A 20,323-nucleotide genomic window follows, 5' to 3' on the forward strand; every position below is an offset into this window, starting at 1 on the left:
GAAATCATGACAGCATAACGTACCTCCGAATTAAAAGCGTGAGACCTAAATCGGCAAACAGTCCTTCATTGCAGCACGTCGGTGCTCTGTAGGGGAGAAGTCAGCAAACGTCCGATACCCCACAGTCATAAAGATCACACCAAACGAGAGACGGGCTGCCGCTCCGTCAACCTCGATAAGGGACAAACCTGCGAAGGAAACCGGGGATGCCCGTCCGGAGTCAGAAATTGCAATTAGCCGCAGATTAATTCCAAAGGCGCAAGCAAACTCACCAATACCTAAGAGGGAGCCGCTTAGATCAGCGCCGGTCGGTAGAAACTCCGCAAAACCCGCTACGCGGAGTTTAGGGGCGGAGTCAGTTGAAGTGTCCCACCAAAAGAAAGGGAAGAGTTACTCAATAACTAGGCGATGCCTGCTAAATTCGCAACACAGAGGACGTAGTGTAAAGGAACCCTGTCTAATGTGTTCCATAGAATTTCAAAAGTATTAATACATACAAAATTATTCATATGGAATACCATGTGTCACAAATTAATCCTTTGGCAAATTTAATCACAACTGACTTATACTCGTGCAACAGTCTCACAGGAGGTTGTAAACAAGTTTGTTGATCATGATAAATGATAGCACTCAGTGTCAAAAATGGTCAATTACGAACAACCAATTGATACATCAATCAATAATTATTGATACCCGCGCAACTCTCTAGCAAGAGGTTGTAAAGCGAGTTACATTACGTGTGGCATGGTAAACTGCTGACAAGTTTTTTCTGAATTACACAAGGGGCACAAGGCAATTCCCTATATGCGATTTGACCATAAATCGATGCCATAATACAGGAACCGGACCAAAGTCTTGTGCACTTCTCCAATATGAGAGTGTAAATGAGTATCAATGGTTAAATCTTGCATTACTGATAGCTATTGAGATCTACATAATCCTTGACAAACCAATTAACCCAGTGCTGCCAGTTGTGCCAAACTACTGTCCTGTTCATTAAGGCCATTTTTTATCGAGTCTAGAAGGGACATCCATTTGGATTCACGTGTATTTAATACTGTCAACACATTCCCCCCTCCTCTGCCCAGGGATACCTTTTCAATTAGGAACCATCTCAAGTCAGACACTGCATGCCCTGCTTTTTGCCAATGCTCTACTAACGGAGCACCCACCACTTTGCAACATAGTCTACTACTATGGGATGGGATCCGGGACTTGATTTTCTGTTGAGTTTGTCTCACATATACGTGACTACATGGGCATTGGACAATGTAGATAACACAGGTCGAATTACAATTTGTGTAATGTTTTAAGTTGTAAGTGCGTCCGCCATGGTCAAAAGTCTTAGTCTGAATTGAAGTGTCACATGCAGTGCATGTGCCACATCTGTGGTGTCCTACCAATAGAGGCAGATTCCACAAGGTTGTAAGAGTGGGTTGACTTACTGGTTCCAAATAAGAATGGACCACCATGTCCCGTATATTTTTGGCCCTCTTAAAGGAATGAAGAGGGAGATGCATTTGCTCAATCTCATCTGCCACCAGAGACCAGTTCTTATTGATAATGTGTTTAATTTCATTACTCCGTGTCGAGAACTACTTACTCGACACAGAGTAATGAAATTAAACACATGGCGGACGCACTTACAACTTAAAACATTACACAAATTGTAATTCGACCTGTGTTATCTACATTGTCCAATGCCCATGTAGTCAAGTATATGTGGGACAAACTCAACAGAAAATCAAGTCCCGGATCTCGTCCCATAGTAGTAGACCACGTTGCAAAGTGGTGGGTGCTCCGTTAGTAGAGCATTGGCAAAAAGCAGGGCATGCAGTGTCTGACTTGAGATGGTTCGTAATTGAAAAGTTATCCCTGGGCAGAAGAGGGGGGAATGTGTTGACAGTATTAAATACACGTGAATCCAAATGGATGTCCCTTCTAGACTCGATAAAAAATGGCCTTAATGAACTGGACAGTAGTTTGGCACAACTGGCAGCACTGGGTTATTTGGTTTGTCAAGGATTATGTAGATCTCAATAGCTATCAGTAATGCAAGATTTAACCATTGATACTCATTTACACTCTCATGTTGGAGAAGTGTACGAGACTTTGGTCCGGTTCCTGTATTATGGCATCGATTTATGGTCAAATCGCATATAGGGAATTGCCTTGTGCCCCTTGTGTAATTCAGATAAACTTGTGAGCAGTTTACCATGCCACACGTAATGTAACTCGCTTTACAACCTCTTGCTAGAGAGTTGCACGGGTATCAATAATTATTGATTGATGTATCAATTGGTTGTTCGTAATTGACCATTTTTGACACTGAGTGCTATCATTTATCATGATCAACAAACTCGTTTACAACCTCCTGTGAGACTGTTGCACAAGTATAAGTCAGTTGTGATTAAATTTGCCAAAGGATTAATTTGTGACACATGGTATTCCACATGAATAATTTCGTATGTATTATTAATTTTGAAATTCTATGGAACACATTAGACAGAGTTCCTTTACACTACGTCCTCTGTGTTGCGAATTTAGCAGGCATCGCCTAGTTATTGAGTAACTCTTCCCTTTCTTTTGTTGGGACACTTCAACTGACTCTGCCCCTAAACTCCGCGTAGCGGGTTTTGCGGAGTTTCTACCGACCGGCGCTGATCTAAGCGGCTCCCTCTTGGGTATAGGTGAGTTGGCTCGCGCCTTTGGAAGTAATCTACGGCTAATTGCAATTTCTGACTCCTGACGGGCATCCCCGGTTTCCTCCGCTGGTTTGTCCCTTATCGAGGTTGACGGAGCGGCAGCCCATCTCTCGTTTGGTGTGATCTTTATGACTGTGGGGTATCGGACGTTTGCTGACTACTCCACTACAGAGCACTGACGTGCTGCAATGAAGGACTATTTGCCCATTTAGGTCTCATGCTTTTAATTCGGAGGTACGTTATGCTGTCTTGATTTCTTCACACTTTTTGTGTACATTTTTTACATTTTGCAAAATCCACAACGTAGCCTTTGTTTTACAATTCACAGCGATCTCCAGCACTCAAAGACCCGGTACCTCGAACCACCTTGGTCACCGAGTGATGTAAGTAACTGTGTTCCCTACCCAAAGACAGCCGACTTTTGTCCGTTGTCGTCCTTTTATGTAAAACATGTGGTGCTAGCCTTTTCAGCCTTTTTTGTGATTATAGGCCAGATGGTGGCCATTACTGAATGTAGACTAACCATTAGTGCATAGACCCTTAAGTCCTTTTGACTTTTGACTCCACAGCCCATGCACTTTATTTGCACCCTCGTTCTTAATGAGACCGTTATACGGCCAATGACAACTGGTGGGCCACACTAAACTCACCATTCGGCCGAATGGGTGAAGTTTTTGTAAGTTTGCTTCCCGGTTTTTAATCAAGTAGCGAATGAATGATGACAAATAACCACTTAACTGGGTGTATATTTCACTCCTTCTCCTCTGTAGTTCGTGAAACAATATCGCTGAGATCGACTACGACTTTTGCGTGGTTCACTCAACTCCTACGTCTAGAGCCCAGTTGGGCCTTGACTCCATGGTAATTATTATTAATTCATTACTGTCTAATGAGATGGCTGCAATGTACTGTTACACCTTAGATATCTGACCCCCCCTTTTTAACTTTTCAGATAGGATTGACCCACCTCACCTCCTTCCTGTATATAGGGGTCAAAACATCGACTGCTTTCTCTTTGGACTTCCGGCACATGCCCTTAACAGTTCTAATCTTACTATGTGATCGTTGAATGTCATTAGCTAACAGTTTATCAATGGATGCCTTGATTTTCGGCTTGTGTATCTGAATTGATATGATTTTGTTTTTTAGTATTTGTACCTATCACATATTTTTTTGATTGTGCCTATCCTCTCTTACCTTACACTCTTTCGAGCACTACCCCTTCCCCTCCTCCTATCCATTCCCTGTTTGGGGCTATTATTGAATGTGAAGTGATCTCGTAGTGGGTAATACTTGGTGTTGAAAATAAATGACAATACCTTTAAATCCTTTGTATCCCTGTTTGTTAGTTTAAAGTATTGTTAGTGTGTGTTGCATACAACACGCCTCCCTTGCGGGGACCCTCTTCTTACATGTACCTAACTCCATATCAGGCAGGCTTTTAAAGGAATGTCTCGACCACGGACCAGATTTTCCGACTAACCCTCTTATTCTGGAAAACGGTCAAAATCAAGGATGGATCACTATATACAGTGTTCGTGGATCTACGTGTGGCCTTCAACCTGGTCCCAGGCACGAAACTGTGGAGTCTGCTCACAGATATGGGCATTCCTGCCCCTCTGCTTACTATTATAATTCAACTCCACACAGAGAACTTTGTGCAGGTCAGGTGTGGGAGGGAAGGCAATTTGTCATCTAGATTCCCCGTTGGCAGAGGGATGAGGCAGGGGTGCGTCTTTATGCCCACCCTGTTTTGCCTCTTTGTCAACGGGGTAATCGCCCACCTGAATGCGGTCGTCAAATGAGACGCTCCAAGGCTGGCGGGGGTAGGGGTCTCCGCGATTATGTTTGTGGATGACACCCTACTGCTTTCGAATACCCCATGGGTATCCAGCGAGTCTTGGATGCCTTTGTAGATTTCTGCCATGAACGGGGCCTGAAAACAAACACAAAATGCATACTTTTTAACCCCCCCCCGACAGTAACACGCCCAAGGCCTGTGATCGGAGGAGCCCGCCTCGAAAGAGTGCAGACCTTCGAGTACTTGGGTCTAACTCTCAATGAGAGCATGACATGGGCTCAACACCAAACAAAATCGCAACTAAACCTCACTCAGAAGGCAGGGGGCATTATTAAACTCTTAAGTAAAGCTACAGTCAAGCCAATTGGACCACCGTTAGAAATCTACAAGTTGCAGGATTGAGGGGCGGTAGTCTAGGGAGGCGAATTGTGGGGACACAAATGTGCCCCCACGTTAGTCATCGCAGAAAACAAGTTCCTCGGGCAGGTGGTTTAACTTCCATCGAGCACGCCAATGTTGCCCCTAAGGCTTGACCTGGGCCTAAGACCTCTTAATGAGGAACTGGGCCTTAAACCGCTGACCTTTTGAGGTGACTCTGGGTCACACCAGAGCTTAACATATACAGGCAAGAGCTTGCCGAGGTCCTAAGACTGCCCAATGCATGGCAACTCTCCTAGTTGAAATACATAAGACAAGAATTTGAGAGGCTTAGCCTCCCTCTTATGTGGAGTAACCCGGAGCAAGCATGCTTTAATATATCACGTAAGCAGCTGGCTAATTTATACCTTGAACATAATTTAATTGCACGACTAGCAAATGCCCAACTAGGAACTATGACCAACGCATTTCTGACGAATAAGTATTATTATAAATTTGAGTCTGCCTTGAATGACATCAGCCCTCATGGCTCGAGAAAACTCTATCTCCAATGGAGACACGGCTCCCTGCCAATTAGAACCCTCGCGAGTAGATGGTGCCCTCCAACCCCAACTAACTGTCCAGGCTGTTCAGCGAACTCAGAAAATGAAATGCATGTTGTATTTTTTTGCCCAATATATCAGATGCCAAGGAAAAAATGGATAGTTCCAATCTATAAAAACTTGGGGATTAGACAGTGTTATGAATCCTTTCGAATACTAAAAACTGATCTTTCCCCTCCAATTGTTTTTGCTGTAACTAAATTCTTATCAACAATGTGGTTTATGAGACGGAACTATCTGAATGCTTAGCTCAGGGTGAGTGTGCAAACCCATGCTAACAGTCCTGGTGAGCCTGACTGTTAACTATTTAGGGTAGGACTCTATGCTGTACATCTTTTTATTCTGTTTTATCGATTTTTTATCTCATTGCGATGTTTTATCTAAATGTATGTCATGAAGCATAGATCCTAGATCCTCTCCATAAAGAAGATCCATAGACCCCTTCAGAAAAACCCACCTCTTTCCCGTGCACCCAGCACGCTACAAGAATCAGTGTGATTGTGTACTGTAACTCATGACTTTCCTTTTGTACTTAACGTGAGACTATTTCTGTAATTCATGACTTTCCTTTTGTTTTGTTTACTATTTATTTTGCCTTGCTTTTCATGCATCCCAGTGAGATCGCAAAGATCCTCATTTAGTGTAATTAAAGAGAGCCTTTGCCTGTACACAGCATGGGAGTGTTAATGCCAGCCACCGTGCAGGTAAGAGCCCTGAGTTCGAGTCCCGGCTTTGTACGCATGCACGTTGTCTGTGCACGGCTGGGTGCGGCTGGGTGCGGTTCCCTATTTAAACCGCACCCAACCTTCCAGAAGACGCTTTGCCTTCCGCCCGGCGTTGAGGAAGGATCGCGCTTGGGGCCTCGCAAGGTGTCTTCAAAGAACGGATGGAAAACCGGCAATCAGCGATCACCGAATCGTTTCATCTTCAAAAGGAAAGCTAAGTGCAAATCTTTATTTCTTTCAAGGCGCCCTTCGCAAGAAAGGTCAAGAGTAGTTTTTGGACAAACACTTTCTCTGAGACACACGGAAGGTTACTTTGGGACTTCAAATTGAGAATCATTTGTGTTTAAAAGGCAATCCTGTATTACAAGAGATATTGTGATATTTAGGTTTCTTGTTTTTGCAAATCCTTGGCGCTTGAAGTATATTGCTCTGTTGTATCATTGTAAAAGCGCTATTGTTATTCTATGAAAAGTGCAAAACCTTATCTTAGTTTTTATTTTCGAAAAAATAACTAAAGTCTGTGATGTAAATGAAAGATACCTTTTGAAATGTTTTAGCATTTTGAATCAGTTCTCTTCAGCCTAAAAAAGAATTCCTAATTGGAAGGTGACCAACAAGAAACATACAGTAAGTGAATGTTTGGGAGCTTATTGATTTTGAGGAAAGAATTTGAGAAATACTTTCTAATTTAGGTTTCTTGTTTCTAAGCCCAAAAAGATCATCTCTTAAGAAAAGACTGCGCAAGACAGACAACAGGAAGTATCTGACGCCTTGACCATCATGACAAGACAAGACAAAGAAATACTGGACGAAGACAAGACAACACTGATCGCAGGTAGGCGCTTAGGCAAACAAGACACTCACTCTTACAACAGTGGGATGGGGTAGGTAGGAAAAGCTAGTGTTTTAGATCATGGGGTAGTTAAGAAAAGATCAGAGGTAGCTCTTGAGTATTATCTTGGTGCTTGTTGATTCGCAGGTCGACAGCAAGAACAAACCAACAACTCAATGTCCACGTCCAGTACCGGCCCTCCTCCCTAATTTCTAGTTTAAATCTTGCTGTGAATAGTTGTTCAGTAAGGTTTTAGTTAGTAGTTTGGGAAGTTGGTCCCTTGCGTCTCTGCGAAATCTTCTACGTCATCCACGAGGCTTCAGCTTCAAGACAAGGTAAGGGACGACGTAGCCAGTCTTGACAATGTACAAGAACGAATGGTGGGTTTTAAGCTAATGAACTGATTCAAAGTGTCCTAAATTTGCTTGTTGAATGCATTGTACTTTCTTTTATGGCAATTTTGTCGAAATAAAGATGTTAAGAAAGAAATAATGTTATCACTGTCTCCTCAACCTTTACCTTAACTCAAAGCTAGCTACCCTTCCCATCCAGTAAAACCTCATTGTCCTGCCAGTCAATTGTGTTTGATAATAAAATCCCCACCCCTCGAACCGCTACATGAGCAGACAAATTTGGCAATGCATATTTTTTGGGCATGTGTCTCTTGGCGGTATCAGTTCTAAAATGGGCTTCTTGCAGAAATAATACTTCACGGGCGAGGGATGCTAGCCAATTTAGAAATGCTCTACTTTTATGTAGATTCAGACCGTTGACATTACATGTGATTACTTTTACATTTTGTATCATTTTGGTCTATCTTTGAAATCATAGCTTACCCTCGACCTTGCCTGGAATTTCTCTCACTTCTTAACCTTTTCTCCATCATCTTCCTGAAATTTTATTCCGTGCAATATCTCGATAACTCATCAATATATCCTATACAATTCGCTCCAGTCATTTTTATTTACCCCACCCACTTTCCCCCACCTTGTGTGCCCACGCCTGCCATGTGCCCTCCATTATCCCCCAGACAAAAAGCCAGCCCTAAAAGGGAGGGGGAGAGCCCACCATACCCCTCCAAGTGAAAACCTATCCCAGAAAAAAGAAAGAGATTATGTTTGGGAAATTTGATGCAGAAAACTGCTGAGCTTCTGAAACCCTGGAACAGAGATGGAACAACCCTTTTGAGAGAACCTTTAATTTTGACTGCTGGGCAATGCTAGCCTGTACCCCTTGTGCTTTAAATAGATGGAGCATATGGACAAAGTCCTTTCTGCATCTGGCTACAGTAGCAGACAGATCTGAGAAAATACTGCACAAGGGTACTTCTAGTGAAGAAAACTGTCTCTGTTGTATCGCCTTTGCCATAACCATCTCTTTGATTCAATAATCCCCGAAGTTGACCAGGATTGCCCGTGGGAGTTTCAATGTCGCAGAACGTTGTGCTGGGACTCAATGAGCCCTTATTAAGGAAAATTTGGGCAGAATATGCGATTTAATAAATGTCTCTACCCATGGTAGCTTTTGTTGTCTATTGCAACCCTTTGGAACCCCAACGATACAAAGATTGGAGCAGCATGAGTGATTTTTTGGTTCTTCAATCTTATTTTCTAGCAGAGCCTGCTGCTTGAGAAATTGGCCAATTTCTCTCTGGGTAATAGCGAGCTGATCTTCTAGCTCCAAAATCCTACATTCAGCCTCCTTTAGGGCCATACGTATCAAGCAAATATGCATTCATAAACGCCAAAATTCGCATAATTTTGGCGTTTGTGAACGCAATTTTGCCAAATGGTATTTATTGAGGCAAAATAAGGAATCGCAAAATTTGAAATTCCTTATTTTGTGTTTGCATTTAAGGAATCGCAACATTTTGCGATTCCTTAAATGCAATGTAAGAAGCACCCAAAAAGTGCAAATTGGCCTTAAGGAATCGCAAATTACCACCAACTTCAAGTTGGTGGTATTTTGCGATTTCTTCGAAAAATTCACTTTTTTGTATTTTTCAAAGTGCTTAGGGCATGTATGTGCGCCACATGTGCACCCATGCTCATTTCAGGGGTGCATGAGGGTGCCCTTTTGACACCCCTGCACCCTTGAAATTATTCTCAATTTGCGATTCTCAAATTGCAATTCGCAAATTGAGAATAACTTCCCATTCATTCCTATGGGCCTCATGGCCCTTAGAAATGAATGGGAAAGTATTCCTTAATTGTGATTCGCAATTTGCTAATCGCAATTAAGGAATATTAAGAAATCTCTAAAATAAATCGATTTTTTACAGACAACCCTATTTGCAATTCTCAAATAGCGATTTCTAAAAAATCGCTATTTGAGAATCGCAAAGCAGGATGTTGATACATATGGCCCTTACTCTCTCAGAAAGCTGTGCTATTGCTTTCTCAATTCTATTTAACCTGGTGTTAAGGGCAGCTGTTTCAGATCCATGTGATATCTCCTATTCCTTTATCTCCTCCAGGATGAAGTTAAGCATATCCTTTATTTCCAGTGGGAGTGAGGGGGCTTCAATAGGCTGCTGGGAAGCGTGTTGCTGCAATCTAGCTCCTCCTGTGTCCGCTTCTTGTGTATCCAGATCTTTTGACTGCAGAAACCTGAAAGCCGCTGCTGCCCGGGGACCTTGTGGGAATGTGTGAAGATGTTCTTGTTCATCAGGTATATCAAGAAGCAGGTAGCGAAGGTGGATTTCATGAACCTCCTATCTGAGAGACATCTAAAATGTATGTTGAAATTGTAGGCTTAGCTTTCTGAAATAAAGAATATTCCTTAAGAACGGCTGTGTGCTGTTCTAAATCTAATTCATGATTTTGCCATGATGCAGTTGTGACTTCACCAATCCCTTGCTTCAATTTCAGAGTCTCTATGTCCGCCAAATCTTGCATCCTGTCCGTGCTGCAGATTCTGGGGTCTCAAGGTCAGAGTATCTGGTTGCATCTGTCATTGTCTCCTGTGCCTGTGCCTGTATTTGTAGACATCATTAATTTCATGAATAGCAGGGAGGTATGATTGGCCCGAGCTGGTGCCTGCTCCATTTTTTTAGCTCTTTGCGCCAGTGCCGCAGCCTCGGGTTTGGTCAGAGAGCCTGATGACTAGCAGTTAATCCTCATGATTATTTTGGAAAATTATTAACCCACTCAGCGACCCCAACTGGGTGGTAATTTAGTGCTTCACAGAAATACCTCAACTTTATATGAGAAAGGAGAAGAGAAAAAAAGCACTTAACATCTCGGTGGCAAACCTGGTGGTCTATTGCTGCTGCTGATCCTGTTATTTTGTTTAACCAAGTTGAAAAACTGCAGCACTTTCAGATCTTTAAATATATAAAGTTCGGCCACCGCTAGAAAGGGCACCCGCACACTTAATTAATGAAAGCTGACTGTCTCTAATATTAGGCTACCTCCAACCACATCCCCAGCACAGACCTGGGTGGCCTGCACAGACTGGAGACAGTCTCATAAAGCCACAGAGAACGTCACTATCAAAACCCCCACTTTCCATCTACTTCGCGGCGCAGAAAATCTTTGAGAACAGGAAAGTAGCCCTCAAAAGCTGCGGCGAGAAAGCTTCTGCCCATGCCTCTCCATGCCTAGCTCCACTGGCAGTGATCAGACAAGGGAGGCAGGAGGGGCCATGGTGCTTAGCTCCCAGACATGTGGGTTCCGCCCGCAGCTGTTCTCTGTATAGACAGCAACATGTACTCAATTGCAGTATGTTTTCCCTGTGCAGCATTCACGAGATTTGTGAGAAATCGTATGACGAGTGTGGTCTGTTTACAGAAGTTGCAATCCAGGTTTCTCTTAAACCGCTTTTACTGGCCAGATTTTCCCATGAGGGCAACAATAGGAAGTTTTGGGCTCTTTACTTTGAGTGTCATTTCTTTCACAACCATCAGCAGAGATGGTAGAACAAAAGTTCAGATTCTTACTAGTGCAATGAGCTCAGTGGTTCCGAGTTTCATTACATTTAGGACAGAAATTAACAGATGAATCTCTCTTCTCCCCACCAACCCCTCTCAGATTTATAGTCTGCACTGAGCCCGGCATTGAGGCTTACTTCTCTACCTCTTACCTATTTTGTAATATACTTCATTTGGCCTCTTACCTGCTCAAATCTTGTAACTTTATCACTTGTACAACTGATGATTCTCATGAAATTATCTTGTACTATTGTCAGACTTGTTTACACATCTCTACTCCTGGGGGCAGATTTATGTTAACTGGCGCATCCCCAGGGATGTGCCAGTTAACGTGCGCCACAGTGCGCCACAGCTCCGCCACCCATGGTCCGCCGCATTTATAATGCGGCGCACCATGGTGCAAAAACGGCACAGATGCGTGACGCATCTGTGCCAGAAATGTGGCGCATTGCTGGAGTTGCGTCGCGAGCGCGACGCAGCTTAAGCAAGGCTCGGGGGTACACCATCTGCACAATGCTGCGTCAAGACCTACGCCTGCTTCAAGCAGGCGCAGGGTTTTGACGCAGCATTGCCCTGAAAGTGACTGTGTGAAATCTCATAGATTTCACTCAGCCACTTTCAGGAGGCGTTCCTGTGCAGGAACGCCCCCCCACCCCCCTGCGCAAGAACGCCTCCTTATGGCACAGTGCTTTACAACGTGACGCATCTCCTAGATGCGTTACGTTGTAAATAGGGCGCATTGTTTGCGCCGCTGTTGCATCAAATAAAGTGACGCAATTGCGGCGCAAAGAGGCGCAACGGCCTCATAAATCTGCCCCCGTATTTTTTACTGATCTAACTTATAATACTCGTATGACGTTCCTTGTCTAGTGCTTTGAGACGTTTGGGCAATGTCTGCGCTCCATAAGATTGTATAAATAAATGAGCCAAAATATACTGGTCTTCCGATAAGTACATACTGCTACCATATTTACATTTTTTGTACTAAACGTTTACAATGTCCTCGTTTGATTGAGAGCTTATGTTGAACTTGTAATACGAATGCTAAGCTTCCACTCTCTGCCCATGCCGCCAGCTTAAAGCCTGCCTGCACAACACCACCCTTTCATCCTTGGCACAGAAAAACATGTTATTCATTAAAACGGAGTAGAACACAGAATCCTGTTGCTAAAGTTTAACAGGGGCACATTTCTCAGATGAAGTCAGCTTGGAAGGTCATAGAGAGCAATAAATCTGGCGTTAAATCAAAACAGCTCTCTGCTCCCTACAGTAGTAAAGAGAACAGAAATGAGCGAGATGTTAGAAAGCCATATGAGAATCATGACACGCTCTTCAAAGTCTTGGCAGGAGTGAGCTGGAGGCAGCTCTGGGTGACTTGACAAGTGTTGACATGCTACCAAAAGCAAAGCTCTCAGAAAATGTTACAAATGCTTATATTTTACAATACCGAACCTGTAACAAAAATGTATGTTTCTTCTTATTCCTTACAAGTTATAAAGTAAGGTTAGAAACCAAGAAAAAAGATTGCCAGTGTAGCAAGAAATGGGGGAAAGGGGGGGGGGGGTTGAATTTGTTAAATTTCTTAAGAAACATGAATGTCATAGCATCATTTTGAAGATGTAAAAAGATCGACTCACTTTATGGAAACAAATCATATGGCTGAGATACCCGCCACCCCCTCTCAACACAATCCCCAAAAGAAGGGAAACCGGAAACAGTTCTTGAAGTTTTTGGAAGTGGGATGGAGTGACCATCCCGGCCGTATTTATTAAAAACAAAGTTAAAACATTAAACGTTTCATGTTATGTACAATTTCATTATCACATTGCGAAGTTTGGCTAACCTTAACATATTCTCTAATACAGAGGTTCTCCTAGCCGAACTAGCATCCTACAAAACATTCTCTAGAAATACTGAAATTGTACATCCTAACGTTTAAGGGCCAACGGCAAGGTCATAACCGGTGTCAAGATCCCTAACCAGACTTACCCCTCCCACTTGGGAGGGGCGACAGCACAGAGGCTTACCTCAAGTGCAACTACTAACAATTTCCCTTGACTTGACGGGGGCACTTAAGACTCGACGCCATTTAAAGGTCGTTCGAAGACTCGTGTGAGGTATCTAGAAGGTATCGTGGACCTCCCCCCCACCCCACACAACTTACAGCATCTGCCGTCGCAGATGACACTGGCCCCGGGAAATTCACCAGGAGGGGGCTGTAACCCCTCCTACAAAGGAAGGGGCCTTGACCGCCTTTCCTTTACTTCCGGCGACCCATCCTTAGACGGGACCGCCTCCCCATTGAGGGGCCAATGGCCACCTCTCCCGAGCGCTCCCATCCGTGTTGGGTGACGCCCACTCATAGGGATCTTCTAATTAGTGCTCACCGATCATGACCTTACCGCCTACCAAAAATAAATACGACAATTCTACTCAAACTTATGAAAACATTGGTCGCTACGACCGAAAAAGCATGCTTAAAAATGCAACACTATATCAAATCATTTTTACTCGTAAAACATACACCATTCTTTATTATGATCAACATCAACTGATACCATCACAACCTGTAAACGAAACGGAAAACAGACTCATAAAATCACTTTATTATAAAACAACTAGCTGTCCTCAGGGGCTGGTGGGTGGGTCAAAATTGGCTCTTCGTTCTGTCCCGAGCTCACGTGTAGCGAGGAGGTGCAGCTTCGGAGCACAAGAACAAGAGGACGTCTTCTGGTCTTGCGTCCCTTTTTATCCGTCTTCAGGGCGGGTGTAAACCCGCCCCTGCCTGCCCCGAGGGCGTGGCTGGCTACGTCGGTGTCTAGGCCAGCCCACTCTAGGGCGGGAAAAAGCGCGCCCCGGCTACGCCGCTTCGGGCATACCAGCCGAGACGCGCCTCCCGCCCAAAAATGGCTTCCCGGGGGGATCGAGGCACTCCGCCATACGTTCGGGGGGACCGAGTGGTCGCCCCTTTCCATATGGCTGAGATACCCGCCACCCCCTCTCAACACAATCCCCAAAAGAAGGGAAACCGGAAACAGTTCTTGAAGTTTTTGGAAGTGGGATGGAGTGACCATCCCGGCCGTATTTATTAAAAACAAAGTTAAAACATTAAACGTTTCATGTTATGTACAATTTCATTATCACATTGCGAAGTTTGGCTAACCTTAACATATTCTCTAATACAGAGGTTCTCCTAGCCGAACTAGCATCCTACAAAACATTCTCTAGAAATACTGAAATTGTACATCGTAACGTTTAAGGGCCAACGGCAAGGTCATAACCGGTGTCAAGATCCCTAACCAGACTTACCCCTCCCACTTGGGAGGGGCGACAGCACAGAGGCTTACCTCAAGTGCAACTACTAACAATTTCCCTTGACTTGACGGGGGCACTTAAGACTCGACGCCATTTAAAGGTCGTTCGAAGACTCGTGTGAGGTATCTAGAAGGTATCGTGGACCTCCCCCCCACCCCACACAACTTACAGCATCTGCCGTCGCAGATGACACTGGCCCCGGGAAATTCACCAGGAGGGGGCTGTAACCCCTCCTACAAAGGAAGGGGCCTTGACCGCCTTTCCTTTTTACTTCCGGCGACCCATCCTTAGACGGGACCGCCTCCCCATTGAGGGGCCAATGGCCACCTCTCCCGAGCGCTCCCATCCGTGTTGGGTGACGCCCACTCATAGGGATCTTCTAATTAGTGCTCACCGATCATGACCTTACCGCCACAGGTCCGGATAGTTGACCGGCTATCCGGACCCCCCACAAAACTCCTACCTAAAGGTCATGTTTTAACGTTTTTAACCAAGCCCAGAAGTCTCCTATGAGTAACTCATTTCCCACCCTCGACAAATGCACACCATCCCCCAAATACATACTATCATCGTTAATACAACTATGCGAGATCGAATGCAATGTCTTGGAACGGAACAACCTACTCACTTTGTTATTAAGTTTTCTAACAGAATGATTCAAAGCAGGGATCGAGATAGCCCCCCGCCACACTTTTCGTGGGATCATATGAGACCACGCAATTATGCACCCCGGAACTTTCCTCGCTAACCAACTTACCGTGGAAAGCATTGCCTCAAGGAGAAGTCGTCTACCGGTGGTGACCAAATCATTGCCCCCTAAATGTACTATGACTATAGACGGCGGTGACCTCGTCCGCCCTAACAAACCCTCAAAGAATGCTTGAAACTGGTCAATACAGAGACCGCCCCTTCCGTAGAAGGACACTCTGTACCCGTATTCCCCAGGTACGTGAATCATGTCACCTGCTTTGAATACATCTGCGGCACGTCTCACGTATGAGTGGCCCACGACCCACACCTCCTGTCTCACAGCCGGTGATGTCTGACCGCTGGCCTGGTGTTGGGTCGACTGCATAGTCCGCCCTGCCTCGTAGGCTTGCGTAACTGAAAACAAACAAAAGACAAGAAGCGTGAGTACATCATTACAGCCTCACAACATGTGCAATCGCACATACCTCTTATAACAATTGGAGGACCATCGCCCCACTCGTTTCACTTGTTCTACATTAAGACCCCTGGCTGTAGCTTCAGTGGCAGCCCCTATTCGAAAGGAATGGGTCCCGAATTCGCCCGGGTCCAAGCCCGCTGCGGCAATGGCCATTGCAAGCACCCGCTGAAACTGAAACCTCGTCAGTGGGGTGGCGTCTGCATGCCTCAACAATGTCCCCCCCCATGATGCCACCCTTCGTGCTAGGTAATCTTCTAAACACTGTACCGGGCACATGGAGGACCCGGGGATCCTGCGAATGATCGTGCAGTCCCCCCTCCCATCTTGGTCGGTCTTGGACCTGAGAAAGGAGACAATCATCGCATCACCCCTGATCTGAACGTGTTCCCGGCACAACCCCCCCAGCACATCCTGTTTGTTCCTTGCAACCAGCTCACTTATCCTCATAGCCCCGTGAAATGCCAGCGTAAATGCAGTCCGGAACAAACACGTCTCAAAAGGAGACGAGCATGTGCTAGGGAGAGTGGCCAGTAACTGGGACAACCTATCCAGGCCTATCGGTCGTCTTTCATCTACTCTGCGACCCTCCAGGCGTTGCCACCCACGCAGCGCCTTCTGTACTGCAAAAGACGCTGTCGGGTCCAGGATGTTATGGGCCCTGGCAACAAAGGAAATGGCGGCACGATGCCTTTGGGCCGTAGCCACCGATTTCCCAGCCCTACGTAAGGACATCAGAAAATGTACTACCCACTCTTCCTGACCCCAAAGTCCCCCTCTCTCAGTCCCCAAATAGGCTAAATAGGCCTGAAACGCCCCTTCATATGCCTTCCTCGTCCTGGGTGCTAGACTCTCTCCCACGAGGTGACGAAGTTCGGGGCACCGAGAGACCAGAGAGCTTCGGGGAAGGGTGCCGGCTCTGGGTCCGCTGAGGGAAGGAAACCCGAGAAAGCCTGCATGTGAAAACGAGACAGTGCATCAGCCGCCTGATTCATCACCCCTGGGACATGTTTTGCTCTGAATATCACGTTCAGTTGCATACACAGTAAGACAATTTCTTTGAGCAGCCTCAAAATCAGTTTACAACGGGCTGCCTGACTATTGATGCATTCAACAACGGTCATATTGTCAGACCAGAACACGACAGAATGATCTTTGAACCCTTCGGGCCAGGTTCTCAGGGCCACCAGAATGGGAAACAGTTCGAGGAAAGCAATATTACTCGTCAGCCCCTCCTCATGCCACCATGGGGGCCACCTTTGTGCCGACCATTTTGTGCCGAAGATGGCGCCAAAGCCTATGCTTCCCGCTGAATCTGTCCATAGCCCAAGCTCTTCGGAGGACACGGCTGGCTTGTTCCAGACGACTCGACCATTGAAGTCCGCCAAAAATGCTAACCAAATACGCATGTCCTGGCGGACCTCAGCCGATAACCTCGTGCGATGATGACCCTCCTTTAGGCCAACCATCGCTTGGGCAATTGACCGGGAAAAAGGGCGGGCCATTGGGATCACCCTCAAGGCAAAGTTCAACTTCCCCACCAATTGTTGCAACTGATGCAGTGTAACCTTAGATGCATTTAAACATACTTGCAGGGCTGCCCTGAATTTCGACACTTTGCTAGCTGGTAGACGGAAACAACCCTCACTAGAGTCCAACTCGATCCCCAAAAACTCGAGGCAAGTCGTGGGACCCATAGTTTTACCTGGTGCCAATGGCACGCCAAAATGACCCATCAACACACAGAATTCAGCTAAGGCCTGGGCACATTCGGGATTTCCGGCGGGTCCAAGAAACAGAAAGTCATCAAGGTAGTGCATTACATTTCGGAAACCCGTTTTCTTAGTGAACACCCATTGCAGGAAAGTACTGAATTTCTCAAAATAAGCACATGATATAGAGCAACCCATTGGCATACACCTATCCATGTAATATGATCCCTGAAACCTGAATCCCAGAAGACGCTGGTCATCTGGGTGTACCGGGAGCAACCGAAACGCTGACTCGATATCTGATTTCGCCATCAACGTCCCGGGCCCCAGGCGATTCAAGATGGCTACAGCCTCATCAAATGATGCGTACCGCACCGAACAAACCTCTGGATCAATTGCATCGTTCACCGAAAGACCATGTGGAGCAGACAGATTATGGATCAAACGAAACTCACCCGGGTCCTTCTTCGGGACCACCCCTAACGGAGAACAGACAAAACACGGTACCGGGGGTACACTAAACGGCCCTGCGACCCGTCCCCGGCTAACCTCTTTCAGAATCTTCTCTTGCACTACAGATGTATGCTGTAAAACGGAAAGTTGGTTTTTGCACGTCCCTACACCCTGAAAGTCCCCTACCGGGATGCGGAAACCATGTGTAAAACCGTTCCGCAGCACCCCAGCAGAAGTACGATCCGGGTATTCGCTGAGCCAGGGAATCATTGCCAAGGTATCAATCGGGGTTGGTAAAGGCGCCCCTCGGACTATCTTAGACCTGTTTGGCGCCTCCCTTACCCCCATTCTCACTCGTTCTGGCTCTGCACGATGACTCAGGATGGGACGACCCACAAGTACTACATTCATGTTTGAATTTACACGATCCCGGAGGCCTGGTACATTTCCCTCTGTTGAAATTAAAGCAGAAACCCCTTTTCCCTGTACTGCCTGCAGGTCTCGAATAATCGTCGGTGCTCGTAGTTGGCCGAAAGGGCGTCCCCACATTTTGGCGGGAGTAATCAACAACATTGCTCCCAACCAATGGCATTTTTAACATTCCTGATTCTTTCATTTTATCCCATGTCACAGAATCGTAACAATCCCAAGTCAAACTCTTGTTATGCTCCTTTTCTTTCCTGAACAGATTGTCATAACAGAACCAATGGTTACCTTGATACGCTGTCGAGTAACCCATAATTCGTGACTGATAAATGGAAAACTCAGGAAGCAACTCGGGCCTACGTTCCCCCAAAATCGATGTAAAAATACCCCACGCATTGCCCCAGTTGCCAATATTCTCATTTACCTTAAAGGCGGCCATTTTTGCGCGCCAAACACTTGGATGCATTAGGTCCTTCTGACTCTTGACATGCTCTATCTCATAATGATCGACAAGCAAGGAGAATATATTCACGTATTCCCCCGCCCAAATCTTTTCTTTTATTGCTAAAGGAACATGCTGCCCCAATCTTTCTCTACGAGAGGGTGCTGACTCGTCCCTTGCGATCGGCAATGGCCGCTTACCTGAACCGGATGCTGCTTCTGCCACTTGTGGCTTTTCTATCACCGCCACCGGCGCGGTCACCTTGGCTGCTTCTTTCTCCTTACGCAGCTTTTTTATCAGCGCCTGTGCCTCGGCAGCCGTGGCGCCCTCAGTACTATCGCCCAACCATGCTGCTAGCTGTGCTGCCAGCTCGGGGGGCATATCCTCATTGGATGTCGGGGTGATGACAACGGGGATTGGATTCCCCTCCATCGGTAGCGGGGTCGGCACCTCGAGCGGGGCAGAGGGAGCCGGGATATCCCCCCCGGCTGGAACCCTTCTCGGCCTCTTAGGTCTCCCTCCAGCCGGTGGTTGGCCCGATCCCTCCTCCCCGTCTCGCTCCGCCAGCCGCTTCTTTATGTCGGACATATCCTTGAAAAGGGCCCGAACCATCTGCTCAGTCGTCATTCTCTTAGCGCCTTTCTTGGGCATCTCTCCGACGAAGTATCTAGAAGACAAAGAAAAAGATCAAAACGCTCAAAATTGGCTCTTCGTTCTGTCCCGAGCTCACGTGTAGCGAGGAGGTGCAGCTTCGGAGCACAAGAACAAGAGGACGTCTTCTGGTCTTGCGTCCCTTTTTATCCGTCTTCAGGGCGGGCGTAAACCCGCCCCTGCCTGCCCCGAGGGCGTGGCTGGCTACGTCGGTGTCTAGGCCAGCCCACTCTAGGGCGGGAAAAAGCGCGCCCCGGCTACGCCGCTTCGGGCATACCAGCCGAGACGCGCCTCCCGCCCAAAAATGGCTTCCCGGGGGGATCGAGGCACTCCGCCATACGTTCGGGGGGACCGAGTGGTCGCCCCTTTCCAGAATTAATGCATGCAGTGTGAGGTAATTTAAATTAAAAGCCATATGACGTGTTCGTGTTAAATATGCACTTACTTTCAATGAACGTTGAAATTAAACTGCTATATATATTATTGGGAACATTCCCAATACATCATATTACCTGATTCACAAAACCATACTCCTAAATTTAAACCAGGGGTGCATCTGGCTTGTTTTACAAGAGTAAAGTCATAGAGGTATCCACAAATATGATTTTTCACATATAAAGGGTTTAATCACTCATATTGTTTGCTACAATGAGCGATAACTGTGGGGATACAAGTTTAAGTCTTGATATGGCCTGTGGCTGAAGTCCCAAAAAGTTGAAGACTCAAAAGTATTAAATGGTTTCATGGTTGTAAAGCCTGTGTTCAGTAAAATCATAGGCTATGCAGCCTAAACACCACAAGTTGTAATCTATTCAAGGCACACTGCTAGTCAGAAATGTTTTTCTGAGTGGTATCGTAGCGCTATCTGTGTTACTGATCATCTGCTAGGATCTTTTGAACTGCGCTCGCACTACATAGTGTTTTTATCATTAGGGGATTTGCGCTCGCACTGCATTGCTGTTGTAATATTTGAATTGTGCTCGCACTGCATTGTGACCATTAATTAGAGAGTTGCGCTCGCACTACATTGAGTGTCTTGAGCTGTTCTTGCAATTTTTACCTCAGTTTCCTGCTCAGCCCACGTCGTGCCTATCAAAGTGTGCTGCTGCATACTGTAGCACCTGGCCTTAGCTACGCCTGCGCCGCTGCCCACCCCAACCTCGTCCTCGTTTGTTTTGCTGCCAT

The sequence above is a fragment of the Lissotriton vulgaris genome, chromosome 3_1, assembly GCF_964263255.1.
Source record: "Lissotriton vulgaris chromosome 3_1, aLisVul1.2, whole genome shotgun sequence".
Lineage (NCBI taxonomy): Eukaryota > Metazoa > Chordata > Amphibia > Caudata > Salamandridae > Lissotriton > Lissotriton vulgaris.